Here is a 17,863-nt window from a genome sequence, read left to right on the forward strand (position 1 = left end):
GAGAATGCTTGCTAAATAATAATTAAAATGTGTTCACTTAAAAGGAGAGAGTGTTTGCAAACTCTAAATGCCTTCTGAGTAAATATTGTTTTTTGTTCTATAAATGTTATCAATACCATTATGTGACTCTTTCTAGCAAATGTCAATTTGTCTAACAGCCCTAAAATGTAGTTTATAAAGCACACTTGGATAGAGATGTTTATTTGGGCTGAGAACAACACCAGGGGTGGAACTGCTCATCTGTTCTTCTCTTATCCTCATTCCTCTTTGTCAGGAATTTGTTTGAGGTCAGAGTTGGGTCTGCACTTGAGTTTCTTTCCTCACCTCCTCTAAAAGTTACACTGAGGATGTCCCTTTGCTTTTTTCTTTCTTCTCAGGTTGCCCCTGGCACTGAGAGAGAGAAAAATGTGAGTGGAATAAATGGATTCAACTTATAGGAGAGGGATGATTATCTTTGATCTTTCGTCGTTGTCTGTTTTTAAAGAAATCTGTTGATACAAAGGGTAGTTTTTCATCAAAATAAAATCAATGGTAGCAATGAAATCATTAAGTCTTTGCGGTGTGGGTCTCAATATAACAAAAACATAAGGTACGCTTTTTCTTTTAAATGGCATTGATGTGTCAACAGTGACTCTGTGAATAGTGGCAGTTAAAAAAACACCATATAACTCCTATACAATGTATACCACCATGGCTGTGTAGAGTGGTATGTACTCTGTATACACTAGTTGAGAATCACTGACTCACATCATGCCTCACATGTGGGCAAACTGTACTTTGGCCAGATCCCCACATGGGTATCTATGCATTTCTGAAAAATCCTAAAAGATAACACAACACTTATTCTGGATAATAAGTTCCAGTGTCCTTCAACCATTCTATTTAAGAATGCTTATACTGTTTATTCAGAAACCATCTTGCAAAAACTCAAAGCCATTCTTTCTTGTTTGACAAGGACATTTGTTATTTGCTACTAATCATGCAATACTCTTTTTAAAAGTCTGAAACCTCCTTCAACCTTACCTTTAATCCCCCCCCAAAAAAAGGAACCCACAGGCTTGTACACAATTCTCTTTTCAATTGCTACTATTCTTATTTGTATCCTCTTCAAGTGCTTTCTTTTCAGAAGAAAAAGAATTAGGAAAATTCTAGACCTTGGACTCTGAAATACCTTGACTCTAAGATCCACCACATGTAGAGCTGTGTAACTTAATTCTTTGTATCTCAAGTGCCTCATTTAAAAAATAAAAATAATAGCATTTGCCTGGTTTATTGTGAGCATTGCTTGGGAAAATGATAATGAAGGTATTTAGAAGCAGTAATATGCTACACAAATATATTATCTTCACAATTGATCATTGCTATTTAAAGATTTAGATCATACTTACAAATTACTTGGAAGGTACAGATTCATTTTCATCATCATTTCTATTTTTAAAGAGCTGTTTATGAAGGAACTTGTATGCAGAAGGACCCCTTTAACCACAAAAACAAGCAATTGTCTGCGATCAGTTGTAACTTTTGGTGCTGGGACCTTGTTTGCAATTTAGTTGGTCTAAGAAAATTAGTAAGTAGCCAGACATGTTGTTGTAAATTTTGGCAAGGGAATTAGTACAATCAGCCATGAAATATTTGTTTCCATACTCAGAAGCTTCCAGTGTCTCACAAGTGCTACAGAGTGTTTCCTCACAATGAGACCACAACATAAAACTCTCGTTTTACCTTCTCCACAATACCATTTTATATTTTTTTAAAAAGATATTTATTTATTTATCTATCTTTAGAGGGGAAGGAGAGAGGGAGAGAAACATCAATGTATGGTTGCCTTTTGTGCGTCCCCTGCTGGGAGTTGGCCTGCAGGGAACTGGCCTGCAACCCAGGCATGTGCCCTGACTGGGAATCGAACTGCGATCCTCTGGTTCGCAGGCCCGCGCTCAATCCACTGAGCTACACCAGCCAGGGCCCGCAATACCATTTTAATGTGTAATAGGCAAAAACTTATTACTGCAAAGTATAAAAAGCTATAATGACAAAATAAAACTCTAATCGTATATGCTATAATTAAAGTATGAGTTTATGGTAAGTAAACAATGGAGAATGAAAAGGTGAGACTAATGCAGGGATGAGTCACCTCTGTGGAGAATTAAGTGTGCGGGGGGTTCACGTGCAGGTGTATGTAGATTTTTCCCTTCTCTTTCTGGAAACTTTTGTTTTCTATGGAGAGAGAACTATACACATGCAGTAAGACCTTTGCTCTACAGAACTCCCCCTGTTTTCAATGAATATTGACTAAAAGTCACATCATGGTTCTAAATTAAAGCAATAACTTACCCTATTTCCAATAAGAAGTAATCCGGTGAAGATTTATGTATGCTCATATGTTACGTCTGGAAGTGGGAGATGAGAGGTAAGCACCCCGTGGAACTCCTTTTATGCTTGTCTAGGGTTATTATTCCCATCTAGAACCTGACCTGATTTCACGATAAGTGGAAATATAGACATATGTGATTCATAACCTTAATAAAAACTTTTGAAGTTAATGATAATTGTGGTGATAATGATGACCATTATGCATAGACCTGAAACATAGAAATCTTTCCTTTTTGTCCTATGTACATTATACCACATGCATGATCATAATCTCCTTTTTCTTGAGAGTGCTCTGTGATGTTTATAGCCTTTCATACCTGCTAGCACAATTGTTCTCAGAACCTTGTGAGATGGGCAAAGTCTCTATTATAGAATTTATGAGTCTGAGAGACAACTTGCTGTACCTTAAATAGATTATTCTTTCTCTCTAAGCCTTAATATAAATATGGACAGTGACATTTGAATATAATAAAACCTATGACATCATTTTGGTGTCATCCTATTTTTAGATAGAAATAAAAGGCTTAAAATTGCTGTATTTTTTTCCTTTCATGCAACAGATTTTCAATTGATTGTTCATTAGTCCAAAGTGCAAGCACTCCAGGAAGAATAAACAATTTTTCAGAAAAAATCAAAGGCGTTAATACTTCATCCAAAAACATTAAAATCATTTTTCTTCAGGTATATTTCCAAGTGTCCAACCAGCTTTCGCAAGTGTGTAAGCTACTCCTTGAGAGGAAGTGTTACATATTTAGAGACTGTGGGCCTCAGGGGATTCTTTGACACTGAGGCAAATGAATGGGATTAATGGGTGTGAGGTTGCTAATGAAATTGGTCAGGCTAATTCAGGCATGAGAAAATTTAATTCATTGAGGAAAAGCAAGATAGATGATAGCAAGTTGGAGTGCTCAGTCGAGCTCCAAAAGGAAATACTTTTAAAACCTAAAAATGTTTAAAGAAATAAGAAAATATATATAATAAATAAAAGTGAGTCTTTTGAAGAGTAAAGATAACACCTATTTTACATAGTAGTTTTAAACTCAGGGCGATCTTTGCCTCCCAGAGGACGTTCAGCAATGTCCGGAGACAGTCTGGTGGTTGCAGCTGGGAGTTACGCTGTGTTCCACTAGCGTCTGTGGGAAGAGGCCAGGGACACCCCCACACAATGCACTGCACGGCACAGCCCCCGCAGCACAGAATTATTTGGTTCAAAATGTAAATACTTTCAAAGTTTAGAAACTCTGTTGTAGGTAAAAATATTTTTCTTTTTAGTATCAGTAAAAGATTTCAAAATATTTTTATCATTTTTCATCATAAAAGTATGTATATTAATATGTCTACCCCAAGATTTTAATATATTCCCCAAACCTTTGTGAATGGGGCACTAGATCATTTATAATTTGCTTCTTTACCATAAAAATAATTTGGTAAAAAAATCCATTACTTTTAGCATCAGAGAAGGGATAAAGAGTTATGTGTTTTAGGCAAATATATTGAGGTGTGTGTTTTACCAGAAGGAGCTCTAAGAAGACTTTATATCAGTTGGAAAAGTGAGTCTCTCTACCTCCACAATCAGTACATTTCAGACTAATTTGTTTGTGAAAAGACAAAATACTGTGTTAACATCTTGTAATATTGCATCTACTCAGAAGGATCATATGAGCAATCCCTCTTTTCAAACGTGTTCTTGGAAAAAAGTCTATACACATATAGAAAGAACCAGGGCTCTCGCACACATTTATACTTTATTTTTCATCAGTTTGAATATACATTATGTGGGGTCTCAAATACTAATCTCTCTTTCCTGAGATATATTTATGCCAGCTTACTTGACCTTGAGATCTGCTGTTTCCAAACCTAAGGCTGCTTTTCCCAAAGGCTGAATGTAGTACAGCGGGACCTCAATTGCCTGACACTTCTAGGATCACTTCTGTGATGAAAACTGCCCTGCCTACAGCCCCGGCTGATTGAACAAGACCACGTTTTACATCAATAATGCTGCCCTATCCCACTTTGAGAATGGAAAGTAGATGTGTGATTTATGAGCATTTGATTCAGAGGCAGGCAATAAACTTGTACCTGGCTAAAAAAAAAAGAGAGATGAGGAGGACCAATCAGTGTCCTTTCCCAGAAATTTTCTATTGGATAAAAGGTCTGAGACAAGAGATGTAGAACCAAGTACAAAGGTCATATTTACTAGGGCTGCACTGCTATTGTAAGGTTATGAAAAAAAGAAGAAACTAGTCTGTAGAGGAAGAAAGAGAAAAAAAGAAAGGTGCAGAAAATAGCCATATGAGGAAGAGTCTGGAATGTTATAGAATGAACAACCAAGTTCATGAAGACTTTCTACTTCTTATCTCTATTTTCTGTGAGGTCTGGACATGTTCAATACTTCAACCTCTTTTTTAAAAAATATTTTATTTATCTTTAGAGAGGAAGGGAAGGAGAGAAGGAGAGAAATATCAATGTATGGTTGCCTCTCGTGAGTCCCCTGCTGGGAACTGGCCTGCAACCCAGGCATGTGCCCTGACTGGGAATCGAACCACGATCATGTGGTTCGCAGGCCCGCGCTCAGTCCACTGAGCTACACCAGCCAGGGCTCAATACTTCAACTTCTTATGAGCCCTCTTGTCTCATTATGACAAACCCCACTTTTCTTGTGCTAAGCTGATTTCATCTTTATTTCCTCTAATCAGAAAGAGCCATATTAATGATGCTGATCAACCTCCATAACAGAATCTCATTAAGCAATAATTATACATGTTAAGGAAACCCAGGAAAAGCAATCATCTTGCCTATCTTCTGATTTAAAAAAAAGAGATGTTATGAGAAATCTGAGATTGAGAGATATTAAATAACTGATTAAAAAAGGCTTGGGAAGATATGTTGGTTTTATCAACCAAGAGAGCAAGGAGACAGAAAGAAAACATTTACTCCTGTCGAGAAAATTCCCTATCAAACACAATGACAATTACCACGAAAAGTAACCTGAAGACTAAATGTATGTGCTGGCAACTAGTATTACCTCCTGTAAAGACAGAAAAAAAATCCACACAAGTTGCACCTCATGAAAACAAGAATAGTAAAGAACAGCCTGATAAATAAAGCAATATAAGTTATAATTGAAATGAACCACACAACATCTGTTTCTAATGGAAACCTCTAGTTTAAAATAATATTTTGCAAATCAGTATCACCATTATGTACATCTGCAACAGAATTTGTATCTTTAGATTTGTTAGTTTTCGAACTTTGATCTTAGCATCGTCTAGTATTATGTTAACTGTTTGTATTGTATATGTTTGTTGTTCTTACTCCTTAGCCATGTTTTGTTATATCTTTAAAATACAGGCATTCTTATTGTTGCCAAAGCCCGTGTTCTTAGGTATTTTGATTTTTTTCAGCCACTGTAGCCTTGTGCTCTGCCTCAGAGGACATGATCCTTTTTGCTTTTGTCTAATCCTAAATAACCCCACTTGGTTCATCCATCTGTGTAGTCAGATTTTTTGTCAATCTCTTGTTGTGTTCCAAACAATTTTGTAATTAATCAACTTGTTGGTAGGCAAAAACATTGATAGTTATTGGCCCATATAAAGTGAGAGTCATCTAAGGAAATTATGTGAGCCCATTGTAACAAATGAAACACATACAACATTGACATGACACCTGAATTATGCACTTGTGTTCTGAAGTCTCACTAGATGAAGCTGAGACTATACCGTATATAAGAAGTTCAGCTTTTATAATTTTATATCTACTTTAGAAGCTGTAAATATTTACTTTCTTTAAAAATATAAAAACATGTTTCTATACAATGAATCCAATTTCTTAAAATAGATATGATAACATTTTTATTTCAATCAGTAACAGTTTATGTGTCTTATATTCTGAAACCTAAATAATCAGACTTTCAAATAGAGTTGTTTCCATGGTAAAATATATCGAAATGTTGGGCCTGACACAGGGATAATTTCCTAGAAACATCTGAGTAAGAAGGATCTTAGGTTATTAGAGTGACTAATTCATTTTGTTAATATTTAATGATTGTTTACTATACGGGGTAGACAAAAGTAGGTTTATAGCTCTAAGTGTGTAAAACATGAGTTTATTCTTGTATTCTTTATTGATTTATTAATTGTCATATTATTTATTATTATTAATCTATTTTTACCCAATTCTGTGTTGAAAGAATTGTATTATATCAGATGCTGAGGGGGAAAATTTGAGTAATACATTTCTTCTGTCTACCTCAAGAGCCTAACAGGCCAGTGGGTGAGACGCAGCCCTGCGTGTTTCCAAGCAGTACTACTGTCCTCTGTAGGTTTCTTAGTTCTTCTGTCACCTGTGCAACCAGATCCCTGCATGAAAGTCCGTCTGATTCACACACAGAAGTGAGATTGGTTCCACTTTTCTTTATTGGCAGCTGCCTACTCAAGGAGACAAGACTGCTGAGTAGGAGAATATCAGCTTAGCAAGCTCTGGAATTAACCTACACAATAGAAAAATGAGCCAGAGTTGGCTTAACACGGCACTGAAAGAGAGGTGAAGGAGAGGGGAAAATGTGTGAAATACATAGGGCATAGGGAATTTGGAGACGTTTTTATTGGGAGGTTAGAAGGAAGCATCAAGGATTCTGACCTAAGTGAGTAGATAGATAACAATAAGAATAAAAACTCTGGAGCCCAGGATGACTAATGTATTGGGACTGGTTTGTGTTGTGGAGGCCTGTGGCCTTTGCACACAGAGGTGCCAAGCAAGTCCTTATGGGCCGAACAGGACTCGGGGAGAAACACAGCTATGTGAGTCACAGTGATAGATGAAGCCCTGGAAATGGAATAGGTCACCATGGAGACCGTACAAGGTGAGAAGGGGACAGAACTCCTGGGAATTTGGTTCTAAGATTAGTCATTCAATGTTTTGAGTTTCTGAAACACTCTTCTACTTTGATTGTAGTGCTTCTTTTGTAATCATTTCTCAGTCCCCCTAGATTTCGAGCTCCCTCGGGGCAAACATTTATATTTTTAGACACTACCACAGTGCAGAGTAGATAGGTGCTCAGATATGTTAGCCAAACGTGAATTATGTAGTGTTGCAGGTTTGGGGGCGCTTGATATCTGCACTGAGCATGTTAGTGCAAACTTTCTTAAACTCCCCCAAATTGGACCCCTTTAGATAACGTATGTGGGGACTTTCAGTGAGCTAAAATAATTCATAATCCAAAATTTCGATTCTCTAACCACTCAGGATTAATGAGTTCATAATTCCCTCTAATATAGGAAATTGATAAATTTCTAGGAGATGGTAAAAACACATGTCATTAAAAGCAAACTTACTTTTAACAAACTTCCTTGGCTAGTGTGGCTCAGTAGATTGAGTGCTGGCCCGTGAACCAAAGGGTTGTTGGTTTGATTCCTAGTCAGGGCACATCCCTGGGTTGTGGGTCAGGTCTCCAGTACGGGGTGTGTAAAAGGCAACCACACATTGATGTTTCTCTCCCTCTCTTTCTCCCTCCCTTCCCCTCTGTCTAAAAATGAATAGATAAAATCTTTAAAAAAGCAAACTTATTTTTTACAAAAGAATTAATAGTGACTTTTGACAAAAACTTTAATAGACATATTTTGAATCATATTAAATGAAATTACATTGATAGTTCCAACACTTTGGAATTATAAGTCTATTTATACTAAAGCTTTAAAAATGGATCTGTATTCAGCGAAACTTTCAAGCTTACTTGCAAGTTAGTCAATACTTAAAATTATCAAATTGTTAGGTTGATGATGAATTCATCAGGAGGATAATTCATAAACTTCACTGAAATTTTAAATAACACAATTAAACAACATTTTAAACAACATAAGACACACCAGATTTTTCAAAGTTCCTTAGTTCTAGAGGTACATAAAAAGTTAGTGTTTACAAATTCTCCAAGATCTAAATAAATGCAAAACTAAAGCGAGCTACTTGGAGGATCTAGTGAAATGTTCAGAATGTGTTGGTTTAGTCTGACCATCCGGAGCTGGACTATGACCAGAATTGTAACCAGCATATGGTATGCGTGGAAACTTGAGAATGACAAGCTATAAAGTGAGCTAAGCTGGGACGGAATATGAGAATTAGAAATAAAGCAAGATTCTATCAACACACACGCTACTTAAAAGAGATTTAAAAAAATTGTCATCATTTTCTAGCCCAGGAAAGTCATTTTTCTGTTGTGATTCGTGATCTTGCAATATGTATGTTTAAGATGGAGCAGTAAATAGCAGAGGTTTTTAAGTCTGGAAATGTTTTGTGGGAGGTTAATGAGAGCTTAGGAATTCTTAACTTAAAATTAATAGAGTGGAAAAGGAGAGATTGTTAGTGGATGCAGTGATATCTCTCAGTAATCAAATATTTCTTATATGTGTTGGAGCTTTTAAATAACTTTGCAGGAAGAAATCCTTAGGTCGCTCTCAGGAATCTTATTTTTAGACTTCCTAAGGGAAAGATAAACTTGCATCAAATTATAATTCTAAAGGGACTGTGGGTAATGATCCCTTGGAGTCACCAAGAAACTCTTAGAATCACAGGGGAAAAGGGGAAGGATTCACATGAACAAGTATAAAGGACACATGGACAATAACTAAGGTGGGGGGTGGAAATGGGAGGGAGGTGGGGAGCACTGTGGGGGGCAGGGCTAGGAATATAAGACAGAAAACTGTACTTGAACAAGAATTAAATAAAGAAAAAAAAGAATAAGTAGTAAATTATGATGCCCAAATGTCAACTTTATCCTGTGCGCTTATGAAAATTTTGGTGGCTACCTTACCTTCCCATATGCAGAAAAAGTAAGTACTCTGTATATACTACTTATTTTTATTTTGAATATTTGCTACCTTTTCCAACAGTTATTTATTTATTCATCTGTTTATTTGGTTATTGCTTACCAACTTCTCATTCTTCATCCTATTTTATCCACTAGCCAATTAGTAATTTGGTGGCAGCAGTTTGTATGTTTGCTCACACTCATACCATTATCTAGGAATGCATAAGCATATAGATGGGAATTTGTCATTGCTTTAAAAATAGTATTATATTCATTTCTGTGAATTTTTCTTTCCTCAATAGCACAGCACAGAAATTCTTCTAATTCAAAAGGTGGAGGTATATAGTTCATTCCATTTAATGGCTACAAGGATTTTATATATAACATATGGATATTAATCATAATTCTATTCATGTTCATTGAAATTAGATTTAAAGATTTTATAAGTAATACTGCAATAAGTTTCTTTCAATAGATAGATTACAAACACTGGTGTTTATCACATCATTACATATAATGCTGTGCTCTGGAGCTTAATATGATAACGTGCTAAAGTAAATAAAAATAAAACCATGGGCTGCTCCTTTGCCACATTATTTTCTAAATATTGAACTAAATTCAAACTTAGAGAAAGTGTGAAGATTAAAGCTAGGTTTACGGAACCAGAGAACCACATAAATATCCATATTGACTATCTCTAGGGGCGCAAACTCATTGAGCATCTGCTCAGACTTCTGTTGGTCGTTGACTGGATCTGGCGAAAAAGTGACTTGGCAGACTCTGCTTGAGAGAAGGATCTTGGCAACGTTATGCCATGTGATGAGAGAGGAATAGAAAAAAATAAACTCCAGGAATTTCTTTGACAGTGTAAAAATTGTTTACAAATTCTAAAGCTAATAATTCGGATAAACTTGATTTCCCTCTTACATAGCTTCACAGTCATCCTTGGCTCTACACTAAACATGCATGTCCACGTGGATACAGACTGGACCTCGCCAGGAATAAAACCTCCATGCCAACAGCACGTTAAAACAAGCTGAGCCATCAACTGGATCTTTGGCTAAAATAGAGAAGTGGAATCTAGTTCAAGATTCATTATTCATTAATTCTGTGATCTTGGAACAAATCTGACAACTAGTCTGAAAGTCAACCTCCATATGTGCGTGACAGGCAGGAAAACTATCAACAAATTTGCTGACATGATGAAGTGAAGTAATGTATTAATAGTTTAAAAAACTGTGAAGTTATAACTGAATAAATGAGGAAAATAAAGTAGCTTAATGCAGTGTTAAATAACAATGCAGTGCATAACATACATTTTTATTTTCTTTAGCTAAGTTATCAAGTTTAATAAGAGTTGCCTATTGTTGAACATTAAATTATATGACCAGTACTTTATTAGGTATTTGTATATATTATTTAAACCTTACCAGAACTCCATGAAGGTGAGATTAATGTTCCCTTTGTACAGGTGAGACTCTGAGGTTTAGGGATGCCCAAAGCAACTCTGCTGGAAAATGTCAGAGCTATGTTTTGAATCCAACTCTGTCTTAATTTAAATGTCCTGATCTTTCTACTGTGTCACATAACACACAATGGTTTAAGCATGTATTATAAGCACAAAAGGTTTTCATCCTGGGACCTGGCCTTTTTCTCTTGCTTAAGACTGACTTCTGCCTTGCTTTTATATGAATGCGAATTAATCATTAACATTCAGTTCTAATGTAGACTTTTCAGTACTCTTTGATATTTTATCCGTGAACTCCTCTTCATCAACTGGTAATGGCAATGAAGGCCATGGTCATGCTCTTAGCTATGTGCCACGGCAACTCCATGGGATGCCAAATACAATCAATTGTTCATCATCACCCTGGACAATTTTTCAGATGTTAGCTGAGGGAAAGATGACATTTTTGCTTCATAATAACCCTTGGGGAGTACAGAAAGGATAATTATTTTCTGTTGGTAGAATAACTTTCAGATTAAAAATATTTTACCACTTCCAAGTAAAAGCCTTCTTAATCATTAGCTATAGTAGCCACAACATTTCTTTTGCTAGAAATTACTTCTAAGTGACAGTAAGATGAAAAGCAAACTGGGCATGTGCCTACAGGTTAAGAATCTCTTAATTTATTTTAGGTGTTATTAACACCTACACCTAAAACAAAAAGCAAACAAGTAGAACAGAAACAACCACAGAAATGGAGATCACACAGAGGGTTAGCAACAAGGGAGTGGGAGGAGGAGAGAGGGGGAAAATGTGCAGAGAACAAGTAGCATAGACAGTAGGTAGAAAACAGGGGGAGGGCAAGAATAGTATAGGAAATGTAGGAGCTAAAGAATTTATGACACATGGAATGAACTAAAGGGGGGGAACGTGGGTGGGAGGGGGTGTGCAGGGTGGAGGGGGAATGAAGCGGGAAAATGGCACAACTATAATAGCATAATCAATAAAATATATTTTAAAAAAGAATTTCTTAATTTGGATGGTGCTTGTTTTGCCTCACACTCTGGGAGAAGTGGGCAAGCATGAACTGGTTGAGGGTAGGGGCTACCATATCTCCTTCCACGCTCTGACACCGAGATGAAGGAATGCTAGAAGAAGGAATGACCCAGGGCCTAGAACAGAATCATGACCACTGACCCTTAAATCGCCTTCTCCACTTCCACTCCTATTCTCACTAAATGATGCAATCATTCACCCTATTCATCCATTCAGAAACTAGGAATCTTTTTTACTCTTTTCTCCTCTTTACTTATCACATTCAATTAATCAGTTAAACCTGGCATTAACTATTTCATAAAAATGTCTCTTTATTCTGTTTACAGTTGCTGTAATCTAATTTGGCCTTTATCATTTTTCACCTGATTTCCTTCAATACGCTCCTAACTAGCCTTCTGCTTTCAGTCTTATTCTTCCCCAATTCATTTTTTTTGTGGCAGGTAAAGTGGTATTTCAATTTTTAAATTGCATTATGATTATTTTTCTGCCAAGTTTCAACTTTCAATGGCTCCTCAGTGTTATGAGAAGAAAAATATGATTCTTTAAAGGCACACAATGTGCCTTTTCTGTTCCTATCTCTATAGCTGCACTTCTTATTTGATTCCATTCCTACTCTGCTGTATAGCCACCCGGTCTCAGTTTCTCAAGCACAAGGTGTTTCCTCATGCTCTGAAGCCTTCTTGGCCTAGAACACTCATTCCTCCTCTCTTGCCCCTTGGTCTGGTTACCCTCTCCTCGCATAGACCTCAGATTGAAAGCTGAATTATAACTTCTTCCCTAGTTAGAAGTTAGAACATTTGGGTTAGTTTTCTCCTGTGTTTCCACAGCACCTTATCACTGTAGCCTGCATCGCTATGCTGGGAAGTTGGCTGGGTGCTCTTCTGTTTCCTCCACTAGACTGTGACCTCCATCACGGTGTATCTATAATCCAATTTTTCAGTGCTGAGAACAGGGGCCTGCAGTATAGTGGGCACCCCCAGACTACTTGTTGAATGAAGCAATGAATGGACTAGAGTGTGGGGAAAATCACCAGGCAGCCAGCCCATTTAAAAAGCAATTTAAAATTGTAGTAGAGGTGAAATGTACTATGAGTCCGAATGGGGGCAGAGGAGGAGGAGCCGTATGAAGACAAAACGGAGATGAAACATTGCAAGGAAAGAGAATAGACTTAAATTGGTTGCTGTAGTCACGGGTGATGCAGAAAGGAATGTAAACGTTAGAAAAGCACCAAAACTTAGGAAAATGTTGACGATTTGGATTGGATAGTAGTTTGAAGTGCTCGAAGTAGACACATAAATACTGTGGCTGATATAAGAGAATGTAGAGATCAGGAGCACAGATGAATGAATCCTCATCAACATTGTGGCTAATAGATTAAGTGGAACGATCAAAGTTAATTTATAGATTGAGGCAAGACAAGGACTTAGGACAGAAGTTTAGTGCATGTCAGTCTTTCTTTTTCCACCAGTTAAAGGACATTTCATCTGTTATCACTCGAGATTGGATAGTGCTCAGGATGGATAGGATAAGTATCAAACCTATAGATAACCCCCAAATGCATGTTAACAAAATTCTAATCTGTAGCTGAGAAAACTGCTGTGTAAAGTGCAAGATGTAAGTGGCAAGGAAGACTCACTTGTTAAACTCTATTATTTTCTTTTGGTGGGCCCTATCCACCCACTAAGGGAGGTGGGCGGGTATTTCAAGGTTAGGCATCAGCTACAAAATAAATGGATGAGAAAAAAAGAAACTGCCTTGAATAATGTACAACTCAGCCAGTCACATTTCTAGTAAAATTGTGGAGTCTCATTCTAACACATTTCTTTTAAACATATTTGAAAGCTATTAAGTTAGGCATACTCCTAGCTTCATATAATTTAGTTTTTTTCTGAATACATTGCCTTTAAAAACTCTTATGGTAAACTTGGTTTGCTAATGAGAATAACCTGAATATCTAGAGAAGTGGATTTTAAAAATATGGATGATCTTCAGCAAACCAAACTTCCAGACAGGGAGCTTGTTTATCTGTTAAAATGAGCAGGACAGTTAGGTCAATGATTCTCCCACTTAATGCACGGAATTACCATCAGTGCATCTTGGGCTATTAAATATGATTCTGAGGAAAACAGTCCTGAAATCTATATTTTTGATAGATGCTTCCAAGGAGAGTATTATGCTATTAATTTTCAGATCACAATTTGAGAGACAGTGACCTGAGTATTCCCTACACATCCTTCAACTCCCTAAATGAGCAATGTCTATGCTTTCGTTAGTCCTATAAGATCCGTTCCTGTCTCCCTTTATGGCATTTTCTATTTTATCATTTTCCTGTTGTACTCTCTTTCCACTGCAGCAAAAGGATTATAGGCCTAAAAATGTCCTAGCATCACCTATAAAAACACATTTTTTATGAATACTAAATGAGGAAAAGAGGGAGGTTGAGAAAGAGGGAGGGTTCTATTATCTTTACGGTCTGGTACTGTTTTCCTGTTCCTCCAACTGACTTCTGGTTTGCATGTTTGTTTTTAAAACATGTAACTGTGAAGCATAGTGAAAATTAAACCCCCAAATCAGACATGAGGAAAAATCAAGGGTCAGCAAGTAGAATGGCCACTAAAGTGGTATCTTCAAGCATACGGCAGGATTTTATTTCCTAGGAGCATCTTGAGTCCCCTCCAGTTTTCCGCACTTTGTCTGGGGCTATTTCCCTGTCCTGACTGTGGGAGTCACTCCTGGGCAGGAGGGGTGTCCTCTTTCAAAACGTGAGAGAGGGCCTTGGGGAAAGAGGCTACGCTGCAGTGTTTTTCTCATCTGTTTGGAGCCGTGTGTATTTTGGTACGTTGCGAAAAATCCTCCAGCAGTTTCTCTCATGTCACAAGTTTAAGGAGTCCTCTATGAATGAGTCAGCCTGGGAGTTGCCATGGTAACAGTTTTCAGTCCTTTCCAGTCAGTCCTCTTCTGATGCCGCCACCGAAATACCTCAGTTTCAGGAGGATTGAAATTCCCATTACATTTAAATATTCATTATGTTACATATGCATTCCCTGATTTGGCAATATTACCTGGCTAGAAATCATTTTGAGAGATCTATAAATAGACACGCTCCATTATGCTCATTTCTTCCACAAGATGCAAGACAAGTCAATAAAAATCCTCTGTTCTCACATCATCATCTCTCTCAGTCCATTCCCTTCATTGGGTACAAGCGTGTGCGTACATGGATGTAATCGGCATTCTCCCTGTCTGAAATATTCGAAGAGGACACCCTGGACTAACTCCCAATTTTCAGCAGAGGGGTTACAAATATTTGCTGGCTCACCACATGGCAAGTGCACATGAATGCCAATGATGATACAGTGTAGCATGGAGTGACTATGCAGAGCCTTTGTGTGGTTTCCTGATTTATATTTTAGGGAAGATCCATTTGTCAGGATAAAATTTTTTTGTAATAGCCGTACCCCCAACAAGAGAGGTCCAGACTCCTAAACAAGGTCCTCTATGATCTTGCCATTCTTTTCCAACTTCATTTTCCCCTTCACTACATGCCCATTTGGGTGTACCCTGCTCCAGACACAAAGGGCTAAAAATATAGAGTCTCCCCACTGCATGTTTTTGAGGCTGTGGTCCATGTCTCATCCATCTTTGCATGCCCACAATACCTAGAACACAGACACAAATAAATATTAACTAGATTTAATTATGTTGGTGTGAACTGTCTAAATCTTTCTCATCATGGCCAGGTAAGCAGCCAACGGAGGATCTTGGGGCTCTGACTGTTCGTAACACGCCCGTAGGCTGGTCTTCTCTGTACGCGGTATCTATGAGCACTCCGTTTCTGGGTTAAGGATGATGTGCTGGTATCTGTGGTAGTTCCCCCGAAATGCACCATGGAGCTGCACTTTTAGAAACCGTAGCCATATCGTAGCACAACTAGAGTATAGGAGTTGGAGTCAGCAAGAACTGAATTCAGTCCCAGCTCTTTCTTCTACTAACTCTGTAACCAAATCACTTAACATTTCTGAGGTCCAGTTTTCCCACCATTAGATCAGAGTTCACTGAGATAATATAAAGAAGGCTTAGCATAGCACATATATAATTACATATTCAATGAATAGTAGTTATTACTACTGCAAGTACTAATAAGGATATCCCAAGAGGTTGCTTTATTTCAATGGTTCTCACAATACCACCGGCATTTCCTTTGTGATTGTTATATTGCACATGAAATAGTCCTCTGAGGGTGTGTCCCACAGGACTTATTATTATTTTGGAGGAGCTATTATGTTTATATATATTTGACCATAATGTGGTCAAATGACTTCCCAAGGCTAACCACGCTTCTATGATTCAAAGAAAGGACCTGCACAGATGGGCAGTGGGCTATAAATGGTCCTTGAATATTCACTCTGTACATTGTGTTTTCTTTGAACCGAATAGAGTCTTTGTGAGGAAGTTAAATACAGAGACAGGCAGAAAGGGACGCAGTAGCATGGCGGAAAAACAAAGAGACACACAGAGAAGAGCAGTCAGTACATGGGGAGAAAGAGCAGCAAGGGTTGCTGGTGAAAGCAGGGGAGTCAGAGGTGTTTGCAGGTAAAGCCAAGACACGATTTGCTCAGTTCTGTGTCTCCGGGAAGCCCAGCTTTGTGGATGCTAAGACTGTTGTGGGTGCTGAGACTCCTCCATGTATTACCAGCTCAAATAGTAGGGACCTGACTATTCTCTTTACAACCTGGAGGTGCCTAAGCTTAGGATCTTAGTATTTTTGATTTAGCTCTACTGTTCTAAACTTACCCCAAGGCAATCCCTTATTTTTCTACCAACTATTTTTTTGAGTAGTTACTATTTGCCAGGCATTCTGCTGAGCCCTGGGTCCTTAGGGGACTGACTTCCTCCCTCTTCTGTGTTACACCTATGTCTTCGTATTAAACATAGCACACCACACTGCATTGATCCAGTGTCTCTGTACCTGTTCCTAGACTCTGCCTTACAGGACAGCAGAAGGCGGCATTTATGATTTTTTACCATGTCATGCACAATGTCTGGAGTATAGTAGGTATTCATCAACAATCTTGGATGTTTGCATCAATGAATAAATTGATTAAACAGTGCTAAGCATGATTTCTTGGTGACACATATAATTTTTGAAGAGCAGTATAAAATACAGAAAATAATCTTATTTCTAGGTATGAAATTGTGAATGCCTCCCTTGCCAAAGTTTACGTTAATTGACTTGGCATGTAAATAAGGATTTTTGGAAGTTCTACATGTCTAAAAGTCTAGATTATACCCCTTTATTGAAGTCTGTAATTTCATTAATACTCATATTTAACTTTGCTCTAAGAACAGTCTATCTTGTGAGATTTTTGGCATTGTCAAAATAGAGACTTCATGAAAGTATCTCTGGTATTTCATAGAAATTATTTTTTGTACAGCATCATAGAAGCCACATGATTCTTTAAGATCTATTTAATTCCTCCCACCAGCAATACCAAGGAATAATAACCAATCTCCTTTATTTGCAACTCCCTCTATATTTCTAAAAAAGTAAATGTTGAGTTCAAACTCTTAAAAAAAAGCTTAGTTATAATTTCTAAAATAAACCACATTTAGTTGTATTTAGTTATAAACATTATTTAATCAATTTGATTATGAGATTCCATAGTGATAGAATTCTTGAAAAGGCTTTGACAAAAGAAATACCCAATAAAATATTGTAAAAGTCACAACTGGCACTCGGAAGAAAGCCTTGTACTGGCTAAATACCTTCAGTTAGATGCTTAGAAAGTGAGGGGGAATGGGAACATTTCTTGAACATTTACAATGGACCAGATATTTTGCTATTCATTTTCAATACATTATTGCACATAGTATTCTTAGCAATACATAAAAGCAGATATAGTGATACAAAGGCAGACTGCAAGATTTGAAAGTCTAGTGGTAGATGTCTAAGCTGGGGTTTGAATCCAGGTATGCTCCACTCTAAGGCTGTACATGCTCTTCTATACCATCCTCCTACAAGGGGCTGAATAGCGGCCCCCCCCCCAAGATAGGCTCTTGTCTTTTTTCCCAGGATCTGTAAATGTAAACTTACTTGGAAGAATCTACATTGCAGATATAAGTAAGTTAAGGATATTTAAATCATTCTGGATTGTCAGGTGATCCCTAAAGCCAATGACAAGTGTCCT

General features: G+C 37.4%; 1 protein-coding gene across 1 annotated transcript in view; it reads right to left on the reverse strand.

Moving 5' to 3' along the window:
* GABRB1 (gamma-aminobutyric acid type A receptor subunit beta1) overlaps positions 1-17,863 on the reverse strand; it is a 327,784-nt gene that overhangs the window by 199,469 nt on the left and 110,452 nt on the right. The gene's annotated exons all lie outside the window — the stretch shown is intronic.

This window comes from Sturnira hondurensis, unplaced genomic scaffold (assembly GCF_014824575.4).
Source record: "Sturnira hondurensis isolate 20B ecotype Veracruz unplaced genomic scaffold, ASM1482457v3 Scaffold0022017, whole genome shotgun sequence".
Lineage (NCBI taxonomy): Eukaryota > Metazoa > Chordata > Mammalia > Chiroptera > Phyllostomidae > Sturnira > Sturnira hondurensis.